The sequence below is a fragment of the Pseudorca crassidens genome, chromosome 17 (genome assembly GCF_039906515.1).
Source record: "Pseudorca crassidens isolate mPseCra1 chromosome 17, mPseCra1.hap1, whole genome shotgun sequence".
In the NCBI taxonomy this organism is placed as follows: domain Eukaryota; kingdom Metazoa; phylum Chordata; class Mammalia; order Artiodactyla; family Delphinidae; genus Pseudorca; species Pseudorca crassidens.
Window position 1 is genome coordinate 7,809,100 of NC_090312.1, and position 26,125 is coordinate 7,835,224.

Sequence of the window (26,125 nt, forward strand, 5' to 3'; positions counted from 1 at the left end):
CCTAAACTCAACTTTTTCGTATAATATTTCATCCCATGCAGACCGTAGCATCCCAGGCATGCCAGTAACATTCCGTTTCATAACCTCTTTGTCTAAAGCCACAAGGTCATTCAGTACATATCTGTCCTCCCAGTGAGCACAGGTGAGAGTTTTACCAAATGTATTGCCACTAGATAACATGAGTTGCTGTTTTTCCATCCTTCAATGCATACTTTTTTTTTGCTTCCCACTCCCAAGCCCCAGAGTTAATGCCCCACGACTTAGGTTTTCCACTCTGGCAGCCTCAATTATAAGTCCCAATTGCTGTATCAATCAGCTCAGCCTCAGTAATGCCAGAGTAACAACAAGACCCAGAGCTTTATAACGGGAAAGCTGTATCCCTTGCTTACGTCTATGTCCTCTACAGGTTGGCTGTGATTTTGCTCCACATCCTCTTTATTCTAGGACTCAGACTGTAGGCACAGACACTATGTGGGACGTGCCAGCTTGTGTCAGAGGAAAAAAAAAAATGGGCACACTCTCCTCTGCTTAGACATGGCACACGTACTTCCGGTCACATTCCATTGACCAAAGCAAGTCATGTAGTCAAGCCTGACTGCAGTAGGTGAAAAATATTGTCCTCTCACAGGGAAAGGCAGTATACAGACCCACAGGGAAGACAACAGATACTTTTGAGCAAATAATACAGTCTAGTCAGTAGCGTGCTGGTAAACGTTTGACTGCCTCTTGGGGAATAAAAGTCCTGATTTGTAGCATTTGCCAATTTACATGGGGTAAATACTCCCACAAAGGCTGATTTCAAAATACCAATGAGACCTCACTAAATGCAGAATGAGGAAGCATTGTATGCAGTCAGCTTTGTCAACAAGTATGAGTAGGCTATAGCACAGCAATGAATCTACCCCCACTTTAATTAAATCAGTTACAGTTGGGCCTCCAGACCTCCGTATCCACAGGTTCCGAATCCGTGAATTAAACCAACCACAGGCTGAAAATATTTTGAAAAAAAAAAAAATCCAGAAAGTTCCAAAAGGCTAAAGTTGAATCTGCCATGCAGGACACTATTTACATAGTGTTTACATTGTATTTGCAACTATTTACATAGCATTTACATTGTATTAGATATTATAAGTAATCTGGAGATGATTTAAAGTATGTGGGAGAATGTGTGTAGGTCAAATGCAAATGATATGCCATTTTATATAAGGGACTGGAGTATTCATGGATTTTGGTGTCTGGAAGGCCTGGACCAATCCCCTGGGATCCTGAGAGATTACCATACTAAACGTAAGTTAGCTATACTTGTTCCACAGTATGACTATGAAATCTTGCTGTGGACTAGAGCAATTATATGACTCAGCATAACCCTGCCTTAAACCTACACTAAGGATTTGCAGTAAGGAGGACTAGGACCCAGACAACTAACACTTAGTCTTCACATCATTTGCTATTCCTGTGTTAATTGGCAAATTGAAGTGGAGAGTAAGAATGTGAGACTGAAATTTAAAAAATCTTTTGCCTCTATAAATAAGATTCAGCCCCAGGTTCCTCTTTTGCAGAAACTCTTATTAAGAACTTGGCTCTGCTCCAAGGAAAATAAGATAGAGATCATTCAAAACCCCTTAATTCTAAATTATTCATGATAGGAGTTGCTTGACGAGGACACCTCTCTATTCTTAATGTTTACCATAGTAACTTTTTTCTAGTAAACATTTGTTTAAAATGTCCCTGAGCTTGGAATCAGCTCTTACATACAGAAGTCTTTTTTTTTTTTTCGAAGAATATACTTTAACTACATTGATATCACCACTGGGGTGACATTGAGCAAGTTGCTTACGTGCCCTGAATTTCTCTTGCCCCATCTATAAGATGGGATAACAACTCTTATTTCTTGCTATTCCTTATAACCTTGCAAGGCTGTCATGAGACTTAAGCATCCGGCACACATAAAGCACCTGAAAGAGTACCTTGCACGTGGTAGTCAATCAATTAAATAGTCATTACCATGCATTAAGGAGGATACTGATGAGAATTTTCATAATTATTACTGAGGCATGGGACTAGAGGGTTTGAGTTACTATTTAAAACAGTACAGGGCTTTACTCGGTAGCTCAGAGCATTTAGCAGGAGTAATTTGGCTGTTGATTTTGAGGACATCTGACAGGAATGACTTTTGCAGCTTCCCTGGAAGTGTGGATGTTATTGGAATTTAACAGAACTCACCTCCCTAGTGTTTAGCCCATTATGGCTTTTGGCCCCTAGCTTGGCTCAAATTGCCAGTCCAACAGAAAGCCTGAACGGTCTGCCCCGTGGCAAAATTGTGGCCTGCAGGGGGTGGATCCTGAGCCCCTTCTTCAGGGAGAATAAACTGCTCACTCACCCATGCTGCAGCCTTTAATACCGACACTCACATAAAATACCAGGAGCAAATCCTACCTCCAACGTTACAGTAATTCTGGAGGAGCTGGAGGGCCACTCAAACACATGCCTGGCATGATGCTGCATGCCACCTGAGGTCATAGGACAAACAGCACAGAGAGACTGTGATGATGATTCATTAAAAGGACAGCCCACTCCCTTCCTGGGGTCACCTCATTCCTTCTTCCTGAGTTGTTGTGAATATTCTGGATTATTATTTCAGATTCTTTAAGCCTCTTGACTTAAAAAATAATGATGAGGAAGATGCTGATGCTGATAATGACAATAGTCAAAATGGTAAAAGTTACCTGAAAGTCTGCATGCTACTGTGTTCGTGCGTGTGTGTGACTCTAGGTATGTATGTGTGTGTTTGTTCCTCCTGAGTGGCTTTTTTAAGCTAATTATCAGCTTTTGGAACTGCGCATAACAATTTTCCAGTAGTGATAGTCACACATAGTTAGACCATCCAAACACTTGGAAGCAATTTAATAAAGACTGGAGGCAGAGCCATCCTTAATTGGGTTCCAAAGTTAAGAATGTAATGTTACTTGTATGAGCAACTCAGCAAATTTGGGGTACAAACATGGCCATATTGTCTCCTTTTCCAGTGAAGGTGTTGAGTAGAGCTTGCTGCTAAAACAAACAAATCCCCCAATTTTCATTTATTTCTTGCTCATCTAACAATCCAAATGAAATGTTTCTAGGTGGAGATTAGCATTCTTCCACAGAGTGATCCAGGGATCCAAGACTGATTACACGCTCTTTCCTGGACAATGCAGCCACACACTTACTCTATGAAAAATGGTTTCCCTAGTGCTTCCAGGAAACCCTTAAAGCAGCCAACTTAACTTTCTGGCCCTTCTCTTGATAGAGCTAGGAGGGGGAAAAAAAAAAGTATGTAAAAGCTTTATATTCACTGGGGCATCCTAGCATATTGGATTGTTGGAAATGCAAGAACCAGGTTTTAGTAGATGAGTGTCTATGAAACAAAGAGGCTTTGGAGACTACCTTCATATGTAAAGTGGCATAAACAAATTGCAAAAATGCATAAGCTTTTATTTTTGAAGGAATCAGTTAATAGTTTTTGTAAGATTTGTAGTTAGTGTTCAACACGTTTGTTGAATCCAGCCTTTTGAATCATGCCTGGAACTTAGCTGCTCAATTGTTGTTTATTAGAATTAATAAATGAATGGTAATGCTATTAGTCTAATAAGCACTTTGAAATATGCACAAATCGTTAGAAATAACTTTGTACAATAAATGTCATTTAAATTTCTGGGATGATAACTGGTAGGCAGTCAATAAATATTTATTTATTTGTATTATCAAAGGTTTAATCAGGATCATTTAAATTGCCAAAGTAGACAGAGATGTGCCTTGAATATATTACAATCAGGACGGCTACACGTTGAGTACTGTACAGAGGATGTCATTCATATAGACACCCATGTAAATAGCTCCCCCTAGGGTTGTGCAGTATACAGCATCCACATAGCCGCTAATTTCAATGTATCAGTCTGAACAGGCTTTGAGGGTAGAACAGCTGGTTTCCCTAGCTCATCACCAGGACTGACTGAGCTGGTCGGCTAACTGGGTAGATGTGGGCTCTCCCTTCCCCGCTTCTTCCTCATTCACCACCTCCCCCTACAAGTCTATGTTCTGGTCAAAGATGTTGACCTTCCCAGAGAGGGGAGCGTGCCCTCCAGTCAAGGGTGTGCTTGTAACTCTGTGGGAGCCCCACTCCAACTCCAGGGGCCTCTTGGTACTGTAAGCCTGGAGCAGGAGACTCTCTCCAGACAGGAACCAAATGTTCTCCGCCTCTTCCTAATGAGGTACTTACCCAGTGTCTTTTTTCCTAACCCAACTTTTTAAGGATTGCCTTTTAAATACTAAGATTCACCTTAGCTCTTCATGAACTGACCATGTTACTAACCCAAAAAAGTTTTCATTTTCTAGCCTCCAAAACGGCCTCAGCTGGGTCCTTCCTATCCCAAAGACCAATTTTACACATTTTATCCTTACATGTGCAACCTCTGTATCCTCAAACTAAGTAATCTTTATTTCAGTTACAGAAAAATAATTCTGGAAAAAACAAAGAAAAAGAAAAACTATGACCCCTCCATTTAGCTTGACTTGTACATACTGACTGCAGGTAAGGCATCACATTTCTTCCCGTTGGAGCACAGGGAGCACTGATCTCTCTGATAAGAAGCAGGAGCTTCTTATCAGTCATGACAAAATAGATGTCCAAGTCATCCTCACCAGCAGTACTACCACCATCACAACGGCAGCAGCAGCAGAATACCTTCCGTAATAGTCCATTTCCAAGTTAGGTGAACTTGAAATCAAATCCTGGCTTGGCCAACAACTAACAGTGTGACCTTGGCCCAGTCGTGTCCCCTCCTTAAGCTTTGATTTCCTTATCTGCAGAATGTAGATACCAATGTCTCCTGTATAGGGTTGCTGGGGGATTAACTGAGCCAATGAATGGAAAGTATTAAGTTTAGTCCCTGATACATGGTAGGTTGTTTTGTTTGTTGAAAGAAGTTTTATTCGGGGAGATACACACTCCACAGACAGAGTGTGGGCCATCTCGGAAGGTGAGGGGTGCATGGTAGGTTTTTAATATCTCATTACTACCCTTTCATTCATTCGTTGTTACTTTAAGTACCTACTTATTACTTCCGTGATACTGGGCCTGGCTTTGTGAAGAATCAAAGAAATGTAATACTTTTTTTTCCTTCGTGGAGCTCATAATCCATTCATTTATTCAATAAACAATTATTGAGTATCTATCCTGTGCCAGGCACGCTGGTAGGTGTTAGAGTTCCATACAGGTATAAAACATGCCAAGACCCCTGCCCTCCAGTAGCTCACATTCTAGGGAAGATAAGACATGTGAGCACGTAGAGTATATTCACAACACAGAATAAGAAGAGCTATGCCAGAGGGATGAAGCATGACTGTCCTCATAGACCTAGAAAGCACAGATGCAATTAACCTGGTAGAGAGGGCCTGGGCAGAGAATCGCAGGTAGGTGAACCTGTGCACAGAGAACATGGTATGTATGAGAAGCTGCAAGTTTTCAACACCCACGGAGCAGAAGAGTTCTTGCAAAAATAGTGGGAGACGTGGCTGAAGAAATTGGTTGAGGATGAAGCATAAAAAACCCACTGAAGTGTGATCTTTTTTCCTGAGGAGGCATGGAGGGGCCATGGAAGATTTTTAAGCTGTTTGAGGACATGGTCAATTCTCTGGCTTTCAGAAACGTCCCTCTGGAGTCTGGGATGTGGTGAAAGTTGGGCTGGACCTGCCAAGATGGAGTGAAATGACCAAGTAGGAGGGTTTTGTCCAGATGAGAGATATGAGGGCTCACATGAAGCCTGAGGGCAGTTCATGGCTACCACCGCCATTTAAGAGGAAGACGTTATGGGACTCAGAGACTGACAGACGGAGATGGGGATAAACTGAGAATGACTCCTGCTATTGGGTGTTTGGCAGTGCCATTCACATGATGAGGAATAAGAGGACTAGATTTGGTAAGGATTTACACACATCTACACACACACACACACACACTCACACACACACACACATAGGTAGTTAAATAGCGTAGCAGAGGGAGAACAATATTACACACAGGGATAGCACCAGGCTTTAGATTCTTGTGCCCAGTTAGGCAAAGGAACAAATGCTACCAGTTCAGAGTAAGCAAACACTGCTTGATCTCTTTTCCAAGACTCCTCTTGGCATAACTGTTCCCCTTTTCTGGGAGGAACATCACTGACACACCTTGGAGGAACCTGCTTGATATCCTTAACATCATTTGAAAATCTCTCATTCTAGGTCCACAGCAGCAGTTAAGAAATCACCTCTTTTTCCCTGGATTTCCTACTTCTTGCTCTGCTCAGTATTTTATGCTACTGCCAAAGCCTTCCTTCATTGCATGAGTGTGACCATGTAATTTCTAGTGCCTTTTAGAGTAGTCCAAGATTTATAACTTCCCAGAAAATCTTTGGTTCTGAGATATAAATACAAAGTAAAGTCTGCCCCTAAGAACTTTATGCAGTAGGCAAGGAGCCCATTCAGCCATTCAATACCTAGTCGTTCTCTAGCTGTGGTACTGAGGTTAATGCTGGAAATGCAAAGTGGACCTAAACATGTTTCCTGCCATTAGAGGGTTTTACATCTGATGGAGAAGGTAAATAAATCAAACTGTAAAGGAACGGGTAAGAAGCAATATATTAGACCATAAGATGCTATGAGAGCAAGGAACAGGAACAGCCAACCCATACACGGATGTTCAGAGAAGTTTTCTCTAGGTGACCTGTGCACAAATCACAGAAACAAAGTCTACTAGAAACAATGTCCGAAGCAAGGAATGTACCAAGTGCTCAGGAAAAGGGACTAATTCATTCTGAATAGATCCAGCAAGACCTTTTGGAAGCAAGTACGTTCTAGGTGGAATTTGAAAGGCTCAAGTGAATTAATTTCTGGAGAGAAAGTGGGGAATATAAGGGCATGTTTGAGAAGCTGGTGATGTCCTTTACCAAGACCAGATTTAGGTATTTTGGGGAGGGGGGGTGTATAAGACAGGAAAGGAGACAAATACTTTCAAAAAGTTAACAGCACATCTAGAGTTAAATAGTTCTATATCATTCAAGAAATACCATGAGACAGTAAGTGATTAAGAGCTAAGTCAGAGAAAGGACTAGAAGCACAAGGAACGATGAGGTCACCAGTGCGTCTGAATCATAAGGTACCTGCACAGACCTGAGGTCACAGGCCTTTTGTGGGCTGGAGAAGCATTCTTACTTACTCAGTGGATGCTGGGTAAACATTGGTTAACTGAGTTAATCTTTCCTCAGGTAGCTAGAAATTGTGGAGGAACTGGAGCTCCTTGCTACTGTGTTTACACTTTAACCAAAACTTTAGAAGAAATTTAGGCTCCCCAAGGGAACTGAGGAAAGCACCATTCTGTTGCTTGTTCAGGGACAAATCGAGAGCCAAATAGCTGCCCTCCAAAAATTGCACCAAGGCTGTCCAGCCCTTACGTCCAGAGCTCAAAACTTTCGGGGGCATGGGAAGAGAATTGGTGTGGATTAAAAAGCGATCCACAGAGAGCAAAGGATCTTTACATGTTTTTCTGTAGTGTGTTTTTTCTCCCCTCTCCCTGAGGGAAGGCCATGTAGGAAAGAGTACTGAACTTGAAGCCTGGGTCTCTGCCACTACCTGACATTGAACAGGTCACTTAATCTCCCTGAGTCCTGTGTCCCCATTCGTAAAATAAGGAGGCTGTGGACTCCACACTAATTACTAAGTGTTTGGGCTCTACAATTTGCCGGGTGAGGCGTTTTCCACGCTTTTACTTCTCACAACCACAATGGTAGATTTTAGTAACCCTATTTTACTCAAGACATTCAGTTCAGAGTGGTTAAGTAACACGTCCAAGGTCACACAGCAACAGCAGCCGGGCCGGATTGCAAACCGGGGTTGCCTGACTCTCACACCACGCAGTCCCAGTTCGATACCAGTTAAACACCCCTCTACTGGGCCCCGGAGTTCCCTTCCCCTTCTACCGGACCTCCTCCCCCTCCACCCACCTAAACTTTCAGGCAATTCTCACCTTTCACCACCGGGCATGCTCAGTCGCTCAGGAAAGGTTTTCGCTCTGCCTTGGGAAATTTTTCACGCCGCTCTGGCAGTCGAGGCCGCCCCGCCCACGGCTTCTCCTCACTGGATTGGTTGAACTCAGGGAGGCTACCAGGAGGCCCAGATGACCTCCCAACTCGCCCCCGTCAACGCTCTGGGCGCGCGCGCTCCGAGCGTGCGTGCGTGCGTGCGTGTGAGTGAGCACGTGAGGCCCCGGAACGTGCACAGAGGGCGGGGCAGGAAACAGGCGGCAAGGGGCGGGGCTTCCGTTGCCATAGCAGTGACGTCAGGCGTCGGGGAGCGAACCCGGCCCCTTCCCCGCGCGCGCGCGCGCGCACACACACAGAGAGACATGCACACGCGCGCGCATCGCCGCTCTCCCTGAGACACACTGGAGGGAAAGGTCAAACTAAAGGCGAGGGAGCCGGGAAGCCGGAGGGAGCCGCCGCAGCCGCTGCGCGCCATGACGGACGCGAACGAGGCTGTTTTCTCTCCGCCGACGCCGCCGAGCCGCTGCTCTCGCCGCGCCCCCTCCCCCGGCACTCGCGCGTCCGCGCGCCCCCTCCCCCCGGCGCTCCGGGCGCGCGTCGGGCCCGGGGCGCGCGCCGGCCGGAGCGGGAGAGGGAGCGGGAGCCGGAGCGGGAGCGGGATTGGGAGCGGGAGCCGGAGGGAGGTTGGGGGCCGCGGCGGGCGGCCCGGCGGCCTCCTCGCGCGACCCCGGAGCCCCTCGCCCGGCCCCTCGGCTGGAGCCCGCCAGGTGAGTGCGGTGGGGGGCGAGGGTGTCAGGAGCGGACAGGGCACCCGGCGAGCTCAGCCCCCCTGTCTGACCCCTTCCGGGGGCGCTGACAGGCGCGCGGGACCCGGCCTCTGGGGGGCGTCGCGGGGTCAGCCTGTCTGGGGGCCCCTTTTGGCGCCCCCTGACCCTCGGGGTCGGCCCCCGGATTGATGGGGGCTCGGGACCCGGGGGAGTGCAGCCTCCGGGCAGGAGTTGGCTGGGCGACCCGGCCGTGGGACAGGCGACGGGAGGCAGGTGGGCCCCTGTCTGGGGCTTGGTAAAGTGCGGGGAGGGGGCGAGGGGCCCGGCCAGGTGCGCGCGGGGGGCCCGCTGGAAGCGCTCAGGAAATGTTTGCTGGGAGTTGGGAGAAACTGCCCTGGGGACCGAGGCGCCTTGCTTTTGCCCGGGCCAACGAAAGTGGCGGATTTTACAGCAAAACTCGGGGGGAAGCCTTGCTGGACCGGACGAAAGCGAGAGGGACCCGGAGGACCCGCCTGTATGGGGACCAGAGACGAACAGATCTGCCTGTGGGTAGCACTAGGGCATGATGTGTGGACGTTGCCATGCCAATGTTTGATGTTTGTTGCTTATGGTTATTTTAGGACTAAATGATATTTTTTTAAAAAAAGTTATTACTAGGGAGAGAGGTAACTGCTTGAATGGTCATGAGCTCTTCCCTGTGTGTTCAGGAAATGGGTTAATCTTTCACATCACCACCCCCCCCCAACTGAATCTATGCCCAGTGGACTTTAAAAATAATAAATACAAAACTCTAAAGCCCCGAAACGAGGTGATGTTTTTCTGATGAGTTTCAGGTGTCAGGCCCCTGGTTGTGTGAGAGAGAAATAGAAGCAGGACAGCGAAGTACTTGATATGCTCAAGCAGTCGTCTTTTTGTCATAAGCTTTGGAGCCCATCAAAGTGGAGTTTAGTTGTAACTGCGAGGGTTAAGTAATCACATTGACCCAGTGCCGCCCACCAATCAGGAGCTTCCCTGAAAGTAACTTGGAAGACTGCTGTCAGCCCAGTTCTCTGCTGATTGTGAATACCCAGTGCTTCTGCTGACTTCTTTCCCCTCTTTAGTTTTCTACTATTATAATGCATGCAACCTGTTTACCAAACGTTGGAATGAATTATCCATAGCTGAATTGCTCTCCGCTAAGTCACTTTTAAATTTTCAGGTGCTACCTCTGATGTATGTTTGTTTCATATTTGAAAGTTGTTTGGAAATTTGAAATATAGTAATTTCACATGATAAGGGTTTTTTGCGTATAAGTCCAGCTTAAACAGATTATACCAAGTGGGTAATGTGTTTTAGAGTTTAAATCTCATCCAAGAAAACTTCTGGTTTTTGAAAGGTTGGGGATTGTGACAGCTGAGGAAATGTCCAAAGGAATCTTTGGTAAAGAATGAGGGAACACCGGGACACCTGGTGAATTTCACATTAACTGGCAGGTTCAGCATATACAAATTTACTTCTTAGCTGAGCATTTCTGATATGCGGGTGCTTCTTCGGTTGTTTATGGACCTTTGGTTATTCGTCTTTTTTCAAGAAGTTCTGTCAGCAGAGACTCTCACTTTGAAATTGAGTCGTTGTAGCATGTAGCCAGGGTACCAAAGGTTTTCAGTACAAGACGTAAGGGAGGATTTTTCAGTTTGGTATCTTGTTAATTCTTTCTGTGCAGCAATTTTTGTACCTGGTTGTACCTGGTTCTGTGCTGTGATGCCCCTTTTAACGTCTTGCTCCTGTGGCTGTTACTGACATATGTCTATATACAATTCTGTAATGGGGTTCTTGAATGTTAACCACTTAGAACATCATTTCCTTTCCTGTTCTATATAAATACATTTTTATTTTTATTTATCTTCCTTCTCTCTTTTTAAAGGGAACTGTAGAACTGGGCAAATCAGCACTTACTCAGCATACCCCCCTCCTGTATGTCTCGTTGACCTTGGTGCCATTGTGGAGGTCATGTGTTCATGGAGATCAACAGTTCTTGAACAGTTTCCTCCAGGTGACAAAGGCACGTGGGAAAGTGATTTAAGAAGTGCATATCTTGATTTTTTTAAAAAATCATTTTAATTCGGCATTTATTGTGATCATTGCCAAAAATAATTTGTTGACCTATCTTTGGGAGTACATACATTTCTATTTTACATTAAAAAATCACTTAATTTCTTTTTTCGACTTTCCTAGTGTTGTATATTCTACTACAGATGAACAGCTGGTTTTTTGGGTGACATTTTTAAAACTTGGGAAAGAGAGAGAAGGGCAGTAATGCTGGGATGTATTTAGCCCAAGAAAGCAGTTACGCTCCACTTCAAGAACTTTGATATTTACAAGTATAAGATTACAAAACAAGTAGTGGTTAGTTATGTTATATGAGACTTCTAAATTTTACAAAAAGGATTCACTAAAAGGTGCCTTCAGATAATTAATCCCTTTTATGTGGTACTTATCAAATGTGATTTGATTTATGAAAAATCAGTTGTCGTACAACAATTTAAGAACAAATTTTGGGGATGTCCCTGCCCGTCCAGTGGTTGGATCCCTGGTCGGTGAACTAAGATCCCTCATGCTGTGCAGTATAGCAAAAAACAGAAACCAAAGAACATTTTTTGCATAATGTTAAGATTCATTAGTGTGTTCCTTGAATTATCCGTTTCCCCAAAGTGTTTGGGGGCAAAGTTAATATTTATGGGCTTGCTAAATTCAAAGTTGTGCCACTTATATGCTATCTATTAAGGTTTTAACTGAATGGAAAAATTGCCATGTGATCTAGAGTTGTACCATTTAGAGTACATTGAAACCAAATTAGAATGCCAAAATTTTATGGTCAGGTTTGTCTGGAATCCTATCCAAGGTAGTTTAATTAGTAAGGTATCAAAAGCAGCTTGTTGTAAGATGCTCTCACTAGGACGGTGGTCCTGCAACATAGGCCAACAAGTGGTAATACCCAGACTTCAGCAAAGTCAAAATAAATAGATTTGGTCTACAGTCCACATGCAGTGAAAACCATCACCTTGAATTTTTCTCTAGGTGCAAATTATTCTTCAGAATTAAAGGCTTGATTTTCCTAAGCTGTAATTGTGTTTGGGTCACTTGTGAAAAATCTATTTTGATAAAAGAAAAGCTGCATACTCTGACTTTCAAGGGAGCTTTTTTCTCTCTTTTTTAGTGCAGTTGGGTTTATTTGAAATCGCAGGAGATATTGAATGAAGTACTTGGGGAGTTTTCATTCTGAAATCATTTTACTTTGATGACTTTGAAAAAAGGAATGTGAGTTAATATGAGTAGAACTTGCTTATGAGTTAGCTCAAACTTTATGGTGGGATAAGGGGGAAAGGGAGGAACTGGACACAAACTTAATTAAGGATAATCAATCAAATTTACTTTGCTTTATGCTATTCATGCCTGGCTGTGTAAGAGTGACACCCTTCCTCCCCAATTTTAGAGAAGTCTTATTCCTAGAGAAGGGATTTAAGGGTTAAGAGCTAAGCATGTGAGTATATGTGTTCAGAGTATCTTTTGAGCACTTTAATAGTTTTTTGTTTTGTTCTTGTGCATGAGACGGAAAGCAAGAAATTATTTTCATGTTGAATATGGGTTGAGAGCACAACTTTCGGATAACAGGCACAGTTTTATTGCTCTTAACATAATTGAATATTATAAAAATTAAGGGAACAGCTAGAATGATACCATTGATTTTTTTTAGTATAGGCTGTTAGTTCCTTTGTTGAACAAATGAGTAAAAATGAAGATTGCGGCTTCCCTGGTGGTGCAGTGGTTGAGAATCTGCCTGCCAATGCAGGGGACATGGGTTCGAGCCCTGGTCTGGGAAGATCCCACATGCCGCGGAGCAACTAGGCCCGTGAGCCACAACTACTGAGCCTGAGCATCTGGAGCTTGTGCTCCGCAACAGGAGAGGCCGCGATAGTGAGAGGCCCGCGCACCGCGATGAAGAGTGGCCCCTGCTCGCCGCAACTAGAGAGAGACCTCACACAGAAACGAAGACGCAACACAGCCAAAAATAAATAAATAAATAAATATTAAAAAAAAAACAAAAAACAGTTATTCCTTTAAAAAAAAATGAAGATTGAAGTTGTGATGTTAAAAGAAATGTTTTCAAGTTTTTTTCGTTTTTTGTTTTTTTTTAATTTCAAAGAACTGTCTCAAAGAATTGCTAATTTAGAGCATAGGTAAAAATTTCATTACTTGGATTTATCATTATTGAGGGAATGTAATTTAAAATTTTTTTAAATACATGCAAAAATAATAAGTAGACTACTGCATTTTAAAATATTTGTGCCAAGATCTGTGAGAATAGAAATAATGATTAGAAATTTTAATTGGAACTTAAGGCTGATTTATGTTCTTTATTATTTAACCCAGTGTCACTTTCAAATGTCATTTACTTTTTCTTTTCTATAAAATGCAATCAGTAGTGCAACATACTTTATGTAAAATTGGATTTTTAAATAATATTTGGTAGACTTCTTAAGCATAAAACATTACCTAATACTAATAAGTATGTTTAAGTCCACTGTATAGGATTTTTTTAAGTTTTTAGACTTTGTAATCTGCAGAAATTTGGGCAAAAATTTTAGAAATAAGAAAGGCTGAGCTCAGAATTTTAGTCATAGATGATCCTGTAAATTGCATTTTCCTCACTGGCCTTAAAGGATTTTCTTTCACTGTTACGTATTTATATTTTGCAGACTCCAGTCACACTGGTTTTTAATGTCGTATCATCTTATCTACAGCATCAAAGTTCTTTTTTAAAACTGTCCTCTTTATTTTCTCCCAGCTGCTCCATCTGGGAGATTGTTTGAATCTCAGTTATTGAGGGTGGTTTAATCAGAAGTTATTCTTAATAGAAAGGTTATTGCAGTTTTCACAAACTAGGGAAAAATATAGATTTATCTTAAGATAATTTATGAACTTCTTTGTATTAAGGCAATGGCAATTTAACATTGTATATAATTTAATATTTCTAACTATTATTAGTATTTGTTCTAAGTTAACTTTACTTGAGGTATTGTTAAAATCAACATAGTGGTTGTACAGTCTATTTAAAAAATATCTATTTGTCTGCGGAATATTTTTCCAAAAAACTTGCCCCTAAGTGGAAAAGACATGGAAATTTTACTCTGAAACCTTCTACTTGAATATATATCAGTAGTTAAATGTGTATAGTTAAATGTTTGATATTGGGTAGTGTTTTGATAGTTACATATGAGGACTCTTTGTACGTTTTTGTAGGATTACTTTAAGTATATTTTTATTTATAAAAAGCTTTTGTTTATAAGTCAGTTTGTTCTTAATGATTATTTGAGAATCCTCAGACTTTTATATTTGAAAAAAGCAGCTTCCCTAAACTGCATGTGATAAAATTTATTTTACTATAATGAAGAGAGTTATCTTCATCCCAAACAAATTTATAGCAGAATAGTTGGCTATTTTTGCAAATTTAGGGAGTGTAGAGTGTGCCCCGAAATGATGCATTGAATACTAAGTTTTGGGCTGAGTTTGCTATATCATACGGAGAAGGTATTTTCCTTATAGTAATGTTTACATTGTTTCTGTTTAAGGACCATTTCTTAAACATGTCTGTAAGTGAATATATTGTACATGTTGGTCGAATGATATATTGAAGAATTTAATTTGTATCCTGTGCCTGTTTCCCCTCTTCCTCCTTTTAATAATTGTCACTGGTTGGCTTTGAACCACATGCTATGAGAGAACATTTAACGCATGGTAAGAGTGGCCCAGGGTGGTTGTTGGTATCTTATGTGATAGAGAAAAGTGAGATTGTTCTTTAACTTTCTTTTAATATGTGTTAAACATTGTTTTGAACATTTGTTTTTAATCCGTCTATTTTTAAGCGGATGATACTTTAAAAATTCTTGAGACTGTGTAAGTGGTTATGTTCCGCACAGTGGGAAAGGAGAAGGGTAGAGGGAAGGATTATAGGGATTTGATTAAGTTGTATGAAGTGAGTATAATCGTTTTGATATAAAACATGTTAAATTAATCATTATATACTTTTTCCATAGAAGGGTTATCTTGCTTTTTTTATTAGCACATCTCACTGTGAAGAATCAAGCCTAGTGAATTGCAGGAGAGTCATATGCATATCTTTAATCAGTTTTACATGTTATTGCTGGGGACATATTAGATGGCTATGAGGAAGATAAGCAGTTTCACACTGAAGGTCATTTTCAGAGATCTTATTTAGAGCTCCAGATTCTATAAGGTGGCAGAACAGATTCTCAAGGGATAGATGGGGAAGCATCTTCAGGTACAAAGTCATTGTTAAGAAAACAAGTATACCAATCTTTAAAAAATTACTTAATACCAGTTACAATCATATATCCTATATTTTCCAGCACTGTACCAGTTTTGAATATTCTGTGGCCATAAATACACTAGTATTTGTCCAACCATAAATCCTAACTTTTAGGTTAGAAAATGTAGTCACTTAAATTATAGCTTAACTCATAAGTGAAAAAGCTGATTATCTTCCTTTTTCTATATTATAACTTTTGTCATTGATTTTGAAGGCCTAGTACTATTTGCTTAGTTCTATGTATTCCTAGTTCTATGAGTGAAGAGAAACTATGAGAATGAATCCTGGCACCTGAGAAGTTAGAATCACATTGGGAGAGGCATAAAGTAAATAAAACGCAACTGTGTGGCTATATTAATTCTTCCTTTGAAAAGCAGTGGTTTTGAAACTATTCTGTGAAGGGTTCATTCCAAGCATATTCATTCCAATTTCTACCAGTGCAGTTTTACGTTGATCAATTTTCTTTTTTTCTTTTTTTTGTGGTACGCAGGCCTCTCACTGTTGTGGCCTCTCCCGTTGCGGAGCACAGGCTCCGGAGGCTCAGCGGCCGTGGCTCACTGGCCCAGCCGCTCCGCGGCATGTGGGATCTTCCCAGACCCGGCCACGAACCCGCGTCCCCTGCATCGGCAGGCGGACTCTCAACCACTGCGCCACCAGGGAAGCCCTACATTGATCAATTTTAAGTGTGGATGTTTGCATAAGATTTCATGAAATCAGGGTACTATTGTTTAAAATAAAAAGTGTGTTAACCACTATTGTTAGCATATTTGATCTTATCAGTGTCCCGCTTAAATCCTTGAGATGCTTGAGTCTTTTTATATTATGACTTACAAGACTTCTTTATCTAGCTCCAGCTTCATCCTTCATCTCTTACCACTTTTCCCTTGCTTTCCTTCTAAACTTTGCATTGTAGTCCTACTTAAATAGCTTGACATTCCCCACGAGGAAAATGTTCTTTTACATTTCCATGCCTTTGCACATGGAACTGCCCTCATCCTTGTCATGCTGGGGGAACTCTGTTCCCTTGGAACCTTGGTCATCGCTCCATAAAAGCACTTGCTTCATTGTTTTGTAACTGTGGCCTCCCTTGAGAGCAGAAACCATCTAATTTATCTTTGTATCCATACTACTTGGTGTTCATTATGTATTCAAATGTCTGTTGAATAATTGTATTCAGTACTTGAGAAGTAGAAGAATTACTTTAATGCACACTCATATGAATAAAACATCACAGATCTAGTCTATGGAAAGTACTTTTAGTGACATATTGTCGGGCACAATGCTAAGTGTATGAGAGGTACCCAGTTGCACTTATCAGGAAGTATAATAAAGCCAAAAGATAGATTATATGGAAAATTAGATTAGGTTAGGTACTAGTGGTTTAAATGAAGTAATGTATTGGATTCGGTCATCTAATCCTAAAAGTTGGTTGTGGAAGCATTTTAATAATAATTCTATGCAGTTTTGAAAAAATTTCTTTATATGTGATTAATGTTAATGGACTCAAAAAGACCTTCAAATGTCAAAGTATACCATAGTGATACCTACCCATAAAGGTTAAAGAATGAGCCCTGGAGCTGTCCTGCCTGAATTCCAGTCCCTTTCCTGCCTGTCAGTAGCTGTGTGATTTGTGCAAGTTATCTGACTAGTCTGTGCCTCCTTTTTCTTTTTTTATTTCTTTCTTTTTTTGAATTTTATCTTGTTTATTTTTTATACAGCAAATTCTTACTAGTTATCTATTTTATACACATCAGTGTATACATGTCAATCCCAATCTCCCAGTTCATCACACCCCCACCCCTCACTTTCCCCACTTGGTGTCCATACGTTTGTTCTCTACGTCTGTGTCTCTATTTCTGCCCTGCAAACCAGTTCACCTGTACCATTTTTCTAGGTTCCACATATATGCGTTAATATTCTATATTTGTTTTTCTCTTTCTGACTTACTTCACTCAGTATGACAGTCTCTAGGTCCATCCACATCTCTACAAATGACCCAATTTTGTTCCTTTTTATGGCTGAGTAATATTCCATTGTATATATGTACCACATCTTATGCCTCCTTTTTCTAATCTGTAAAATGAGGATACTACCTTATATGGCTGTGATGAAGGGTAAACATAAGTTAATGTATGTTGAGCACTTAGAAGAATGCCCAACACACAGAAAACATTCAATACATATTAGCTATAATTAATTTCTAGTGGCTTCCTATATAAACAGTATTTTAGTTGTACATCATTTCCATCATTTAAAAATAATTGCTTTAATATGTAAGTATCTAATTTAAAAGAAAATTAACACTTTTAGTTAGTCACTGTATCTTTTAACTTGTAACTGGTTTATCTCCTTACTGACTCATTCTGCCATCTCCCAGCGGAATGTAGACGTTTCTGTCCTTTGGATTGACATGGGAGATGCAAAACTGTGTTCTCCTGATTTCTGCAGCAGAGCTTTGTGTCCCCATGACCTGTGCAATTCTCGATAGTGCCACAAAAGAGGAAGGAGAGAAGTAACAAGAACAGGAATCCAGTGACAAGTTCCTAAACAAGCCTTAACCTGTACCAAGTAAGTCCTAATCTTTCATATTTCTTGGTAGAGGATAGGTGTTGAACTTTTCTCCTTTACATTTTCCTTTACGTTTTTGGCTTGGAAGAATAGATTTTTTTAAATCTGAATTTACATATATTCTGGAAAGGCACATACAGATTTACTTTAATAAGTCAATGAACCCGGTTTTTGAGCTCAATTTTTACGCACGTACCTGTAGTAAGGGAAGTAAGTGGGGCATTAGCATCTTGCGTCAGTACTCTGAAAATCCTGTGTATGGCGAAATCGCGTTCAATGTGCACTTTTAGGATGCAAAGAGGACTTTAAAGGAGAAAGAAATTTGTATTCCAAGATACTTTGTAAAGAGTGGTTATTCACTTCTTAGTATAACAAGAACATAATATCCAGTATACTCTTACAGCCTACTATTACTTTCTCTCTCTTGTATAACAATTAAAATATAATGAAAAGTTCATTAGGTTATTTTTTTAATAGTTCATTAAAGAAAGGAATTTAACAAACAATTTTGAGTGTTTACTATGCTGTGAGTGATGGGAAGCTGAGGGGCCAGGATACAAAGATAAGTTGGACATTTGTCTTTACTACTTAGGACCTATTAGAGAGACCAGAGTATGCAGAGAATACTTGGGAATTGAAAGCTGGGAATGAGACTGGAAAAGTGCTGGATGTTGAATAGATTAAGGAAACAAAATAAGATATTAATGAGGGACCATTTTTAAATGACAGTGGTGTTCTGTGTAGTAGTCTGCCGTGAGAAGTTTGAATGATTATACAAGTTGATCGATAACGCTAGTACTGTCTTGCAACAAGAGCACTAGTTTAATGTTAGCAAATTTTTGCTTAAGTGCCATTGTAGGGAACTTTTAAAAAATCTTTTGCACCTCCGTGAAAATGATAGGAGTTAGGTCATGCAAGGAAAACCAACTTCCAGAATAAATACAATTTTGACTAAGCCTATTTCCTCTGTACAGACCTAGACACTGTGTCTATGTTTAATGTTATCTAGGCTTGAAATTTCATTTCCTTTCAACAGCATGCCTTTCTGTGTTTGTCAGGCCAAACAACTTCTTGTTTTACTACTTAACCTCAGTTCTTGTTCTTTGTTGCTGTTATTAGTAGTATTAATAGTAGTATTATTTAATCAGAAAAGAGAAATACTGTTTGGACATTTTTAAATGCCTCAAAAATATTTGGTTCCATAGAGGAGTGAGTAAGGTTTGTACGACTCCCACCCAATTCAGTTTCCTCAGTAGCGTCTGTAACCGTGTTATCATCCACCCTTCCTTGTTTTAGGTTTCTAAGTGTCAGAAATAACTTCTCATTGAGCTTGATCTGTTTCCCCTCTTAACTTTCACTTACTGGTCCTTGGCAGTCTAGCGCAATATATTTGGAACTTATTCTTCTTATACCCAGTTAACTCTTAAGGTGTTTGAAAATGACTGTTAAATCCTACTCGAGTCTTCTTTTTGCCACGCTAAGGGAAAAAAAGCCCTAATTCTCGAACCATATGCACATGACATGGTTTACAGACCTTTTTCATGCACATTGCTAAACTCATGACGAAGTCTGTATGTCAGTATACCTCTTAAAATACGGTGGCCAGAACTGACTGGCTGCTTCAGATGTGAGCTGCCCATTGCTGAATACAATGAAGCTATTATCTGGATACTCTCCTTCTATTAATGCAGCCTGAAATTTGCATTACATTTTTTGGCAGCAACATTACCCTTTGATCATATTTAGCTTATGGTCAACTAAAACATTGTCTCTTTTTCATGTGAACTGCTTTAAGCCTAATCTTTCTCATTCTTTACTTGCCAGTTGATGCTTTGAAAATAAATGCAGGATATTATGTAGTGCATTACTTTACTATAGAAGTTTAAATGAGTTTATTTTTTATCAAATTTCATCCCATTTGACTATCTGGAGAAGTAACATCTGTGTAAAAGAGCACAGTTTTCGTGGTGCTTTTTCTCATGTATTTTTATTTAATCTTTACAACAACCATCCCAGAATCAGAAGAGAAAAATGGCTTTCCGCTAAGTCAGGAATTGGCAGACATAGTACTTGGTCGCAGGTTTTTTTGATTCCAGATCCCATGCTCATCTTATCCCTGTTCACTTAGTAAGGATTTAGCGTGTCCTCTGCCATGTGGCGGGCACCGTGCGGCGCTGATGCGTCAGTGAGCGAGACAGATTACAGTCTCTGCCCAGTGGTATTTATGGCCTGGCATATAAATAATTACTGCCAGTTACTGAGCACCTTCTATTACGAAGGCACTGTGGTAGATGGTATGATTGTTCACAGTATTTGTTGCCTCTCTACCAGGGTCCTTTCTGTCGGAGGATTGTCTTTCCTACTCTGCTGACATCAGGTTTGGACACTTGGCGTTCCTAGACTGATAAAATGTTGGAGGAAGTGATGTGTCCCATGTTTGAGCAGATGTTTTAAATTCCATCTTGTGGTGCTGCCGGTAGCTCTTTTCCTTCTGTCATGGAACCAGCCTGCCTTAGCTGGGGCTGGTCCCAGAACGATGGAGCCTTCCAATTGGGTTCCAGAATGATGGAGCAGAGCTGAAGCCAATCCACGATTGACATTTAATGTAAGTGAGAAATAAACCCTTGTGTTGTAGGCACCATGATTTTGGAGCTATTTGTTAGCATAGCATAATATAGCCCAAGCAGACCGTGATACTGACATTATTCAAGGTGCTACATGAAGATAAATATATGAAGATAAATAAGACTTAGGCCTTGATCTCAAGGAGTGTGCCGTCTTGGTGGGTGCATTAAATTTTCATCAGTTATTGTATTTGAGGAAGAGGAGAGTATGTGTATGAAAAGGTCTTCGAGTTGAGGATCTTTCCTGACTCCACTTCACCCCTAGGCTGAATTTAGTCGATATGTTTTAAATGGTGGGTCTAAGGTCCAGCTACTCACTGTCACAACTTCTCATCCAAAATTTGATAAGCATGTTTTCTGTGTCCTCATTCAAATCACCTTTTTAAAATCGAATGTTTTAAGAGGATGGGCTTCTGCAGAATAGTTGTTAGAAACTTCCTTCATAAATCTTATTAATTAGCATTCACTAGGTAACCAAGAATCTCCCTAGCTGGACTATTTCTCCAACATACCCAGAAAAATATCATGAGATCCTAGGTGCTATTTGAATTTTATTTGTTAGCATTCAGATTTTCCATTGCCACAGCTGTGTGCACCTCGCTTTGCATGGGTTTTTAGAGACGAAGCCCAGGATGGGATTCTGTGAGGAATTTCCTTGCCCTGAGAAGCTGAGGACTGCATGGCCAGGGTCCTGGGAGCTCTTGAAACCTTTGAAATAATTACATGCAGAATTTTCTGTAAATATACATTGTTCTGAGCTATAGCTTTCATCAAATTATCAAAGAGAATTATGACTCCCATGGAAGGTTGCAAACCCTGTTGTGGAGTGAGCATACAAGTCGAACGAGGATCGGGAGAGCGCTAGTGTTTAAGGGACAGGTGGAACCGGAACCCAGAAAGAAGTCCCAGAAGGGTGAATTAGAAAGGGTTGAGGGCCAGGAGCAAATAAGTGTTGTAGAAGTTCCTTATTAATCAGGTTTTTAAAACTCTGTTCTAGAATTTTTTTTTTTTAAAGGAGATGTTGGGGGTAGGAGTTTATTAATTAATTTATTTACTTTTGGCTGTGTTGGGTCTCCTCTTCTGTGCGAGGGCTTTCTCTAGTTGCAGCGAGCGGGGGCCACTCTTCATCGCGGTGCACAGGCCTCTCACTATCGCGACCTCTCTTGTTGCGGAGCACAGGCTCCAAACGCGCAGGCTCAGTAGTTGTGGCGCACGGCCCCAATTGCTCCGCAGCATGTGGGATCCTCCCAGACCAGGGCTCGAACCTGTGTCCCCTGCATTAGCAGGCAGATTCTCAACCACTGTGCCACCGGGGAAGCCCCAGTTCTAGAATTTTGCATGGATTCTACATCCATTCTCATGGCACTTCTTTATGATTCCTTGGAAATTACCCAATTTTCAGATATATTTTAGGATGTGATTTTTCTTAATCTGTAAATATGAATTTAAAGCAATTCCTTCTTCTGTTCCTGTCTCCTTCCTATCTTGGGCTTCAATTTTTTTTTCTTTCTTTTTTTTTCCCCCTTAATCCTTACTTACCCTTCTAGATTAAAGATCAGTCTTCTTATTTAAAAAGGCTGACTCAAGATAGGAGAGAAATAGTTCTTTAGGTTATCTGTTGACAGTTGATCCCAAGTAAGGAGATGGCCTTTGTTATTCTTTTTGTTGAGAAGGCTTTTTATTTAGTTAGTTAGTTTTTGGCCACCCCTTGGGGCTTGTGGGATCTTAGTTCCCTGACCAGGGACCAAACCCAGGCCCTTGGCAGTGAAAGCACTGAGTCCTAACTACTGGACAGCCAGGGAATTTGCCGAGAAGGCATTTTTAAGCCTTAAAATTTTTTCCTTGGGCTTCCCTGGTGACGCAGTGGTTGAGAGTCTGCCTGCTAATTCAGGGGACACAGGTTCGAACCCTGGTCTGGGAGGATTCCGCATGCCGTGGAGCAACTAGGCCCGTGCACCACAACTACTGAGCCTGTGCTCCGCGACGAGAGGCCACGATAGTGAGAGGCCTGCGCACCGTGATGAAGAGTGGCCCCCGCTTGCCACAACTAGAAGAAAGGCCTCGCACAAAAACGAAGACCCAACACAGCCAAAAATAAATAAATAAAACAAATGAAAATTTTCCTTAACACTTCTGACAGATATCTTTTTTTGAAGCAGCTATATTAAGATATAATTGTTATACAGTAAACTGTGCATATCAAAAGTGTATAATTTGATAAGCTTTGACATATGTGTATACCCATAAAACCACCACTGTAGTCAAGATACTGAGCATATCTGTCACCCCCCAAAGCTTTCTAGTCCCTCTTGGTAACCTCCCCCCTTTATTACCTAGGCAACTACTATTTATTTTCTTTTACTTTACTTTAGTCAGCATGTCCTAGAATACAGTATGCACTCAAAAGAGTTTAGCTTCTTTCACTCAGCATGATTATTTTGAGATTTATCCATTTTGTAGCATTTGTTAATAGTTTATTCCTTTTTATTGCCAAGTAGTATTCCATTGCATGGATATACTGTAGCTTGTGTATCCATTCACCTCTTGATAGGGGTTGTTTCTAGTTTTTGGCCTTTACAAATAAAGCTGCTGTGAACGTCCATGTACACGTCTTTTATGTGGACATAGCACCCTTGTTTCTCTTGGGTAAATACCCAGGAGTGGAGTGGCTGAATTATAAGGTAGGGGTGTCAGGGTGGGGGGCGGGGAGAAGGAGGGGTTGAGAGAGAAAGAGAGATTTATTTTAAGAAATTGGCTCACAGGACTACGGGGGCTGGCAAGTCCAAAAATCCGCGGCATGGGCCAGCAGGCTGCGTCCAGCAAGGGAGTTGCTGTTGCAGTCCTGAGTCCAGCATCTGTAGGATAGGCCAGGGGGCTGGGAACCCAGGCAGGATTTCTGTCCTGGTCTTGACCCAGCAGTCCTTCTAACCCAACAAACTTCCGTTTTTTGCTCTGAAGGCCTTCAACTGATTGGACGTGACCTACCCACATTGTGGAAGGTGATCTCTTCTACATAACATCGGCTGATTGTAAATGTTAATCACATCGATGGAATACTTTCACAGCAACCTCTAGACTAGTGTTCGTTTTGTTTCGTGTTGTTTTTTGGCCCCGGGCGGCATGTGGGATCTTAGTTCTCTGACCTGGGATCGAACCGCACCCCGTGCAGTGGAAGCATGGAGTCTTAATGGAGTCTTAACCACTGGACCGCCAGGGAAGTCCCTAGACTAGTGTTTAACCAAACAGCTGGGCACAAAGCCTAGCCAAGTTGACACGCAAAATTTAACCACCATCCCTAAATATTTCATATTTTTAATGCTATTATAAATATGTATTTTTAAAGTTCAACTTCTGATTGATTGTTGCTAGCTCACTAGTTTGTTGTTTTTTAACTGTGGCCGCCTTTTCACAACTCAAACAGATGAATGGCAGTCTTTTCATTCTAGTGTAGGATTACCTTCCATCTTTTTAGACATAGCCTTTAAAAATAGGAATTATTTAGGTGCTTCATAATGTCATACTTCTCACTTCTCTTGTTTATTGGAATCATCTGACAGAAATGGCGATTTCATTTTAAGAATCTGGTCTTACCTCATTTGAGTCATCTTTTTTTAATTTATTTTTTATCATAGCATTATAACAGTTCTTAAATATTTTAGAGATTAAAAATGTAGGTGGATTTAGAGTCTAGAACCTAGCAAATTTCAGAGCGGTAGGCATCACCTTCATGCCATTCTCTTTCTGATTAACTTTTTGAGCCTCAGTTCCTCATCTGTAACGTGGAATAATAACGTCCATTTCATGGAGCCATCGTGAAGTTACGTGAGCTGCTTTGTGTAAAGAGCCTGGAATAGTGCTTTTAAACATAATAGCTCCCATTACTATTATTATTTTATTCAACAAATGTTTAACACTTACATTTGCATTTTTTAAATGAATTTTAGAAGAAGTTTGTCAAATTCTCCAAAAAAGCCTGCAGACACTGTTCCATGCTCTAGAATTACAGAGGAAAAGGGGTAAGCAAGGTTCCTGCTCATAAAGCTTCCAACCTGGCAGGTTATGACAGGAGAAGCAGACAGTAAACAAGTAAAGGAATAAGCAAAGTACATAATTTCAAGTCATGATAAGAACTGTGAGGAAGACCTAAGAGGGAGGCACGATAAAGTTGGGAGTGCCTTCACAGTGGGTAGGCAGGGATGGCCTCTCAGAGGAGGCGGTGTTAGAGCAGGATGTGAAGGAACCAGCCATGTGAATATCTGCGTGAGCTTGTGTGGCAGGGAAGAGAAAGTGCAAAGCCTCTGAAGTGGGAAAGATTCGGCAAGTTGGAGGAAGTGAGAGGAGCCCCGAATGCTGGTGGAGACGAGTAGGGAAGTCCCAGAGGGCCACAGGAAGGAGATTGCATTTTCCTCCAAGCAGAGAGGGAAGCCTTGGGAGGGCTTTAAGAAGGGAAGTGACCTGATCGTAGGTGGCATTGTTGCCGTGGGCCTTTGGAAACATGAGCCCAACTCTGAGACATCAGCAAGCTGCACATTTCAGTGTGACTTGGATTTCCAGTTGCCCAAGAAACTTTAAACGACTTATTTTCCCTGATATAAAAATCCCAGCCAGACGCTAAGCCAACTATGCATTATCTAAAGCAAATACTATTTTATATCTTTTAAATTTTACTAAGACTTGTTATGCACTTGCGTGTATTTTCAAAAATAGTGTTTTGTGGATTTTTTTCCTTTTGCAAGTTTATATGGCACTTGACTAGCATAGCAGTAAAGGCACAACTTTGGTTTCAGATATAAGCATAACTATTGACATGGAGGCATTCAGTAAATATTAACAAAACTTTATTACTAGAATATGATTCCATCATAGAATCATGGAACTAGTGAACTTAAGAATTCGTTGGTTTCAGTTCCTTCCTTTTATAGGAGAGGCAACTCAGATCCAAAGAGGTTAAATGGTTCACATTACATAAACATAAAAAAGTAAAATAAGCCTGGTTTATATTATCCTCCCCAGGTGTAAGATGAGAGATCCTTGAGGCAAAATATGGAACCAGGGAAAAGACGGGGACATCAGTTTTCTTTATATTTGCTGCCTTCTTCTCTGTTGCTCGTTTATTTTGCACCTGTGCTATTTTACACTTATCCCTGCACTAAGGATATTGGAATGAATCAGACAGCCATTCCCCTAGTGCGGAAACGGACAAGTAAACAAACAGTTGCCAAGTTAAATGCCATGATAAAGGCAAGCGTAGCCTGTTGTGGGAGCTTAGCCTGTTGTGATGGTTGTGTCTGTTAAGTGGCTCTGAGTTCAGAATCTGTTTATCTGCAGAGTCTGGGATGTGCTTAGCCCTGCCTTTTAGTGTAGTATGCATTATATTGCCTTAGCTGTTTGGGCTTTCTTGTGCTTTTTTGCCTCCCAGCCATAGCCCTGGGCTAAATGTAAGTGAATTCAAAGGTCAGACTATATCTGACCAGTCCATATCTGACCAGTAACACTTGTCTTGACAGCCCTGCTCTGCTCCTGCCGCTTGAGAGGCCTGAAGCCTCAGTATGGACCCACAGCTAGTGATAAGCCACTGGTGACAGCTTGTCTTATTTTAAATAGAAACCCATTTAGAGACTAATTTAAGAATAGTTGAACCTGATATAGTCCTCCTCTCAAATGATGCAGATTTTATTCTTAATTTTTGAAAAGTTCTTAAAGGAAACTGAGAAACAATGACTTTTCTTGTTTATTTTG

General features: G+C 41.2%; 1 long non-coding RNA gene across 3 annotated transcripts in view; it reads right to left on the reverse strand.

Moving 5' to 3' along the window:
* LOC137210762 (uncharacterized) overlaps positions 1 to 8,240 on the reverse strand; it is a 298,931-nt gene extending 290,691 nt beyond the window's left edge. For all 3 annotated transcript variants that reach the window (XR_010936700.1, XR_010936702.1, XR_010936701.1), the window contains exon 1: positions 8,045 to 8,240. This is a non-coding gene — a long non-coding RNA (uncharacterized lncRNA). The remainder of the gene's footprint in view (positions 1 to 8,044) is intronic.
* Positions 8,241 to 26,125: the final 17,885 nt, after the last annotated feature.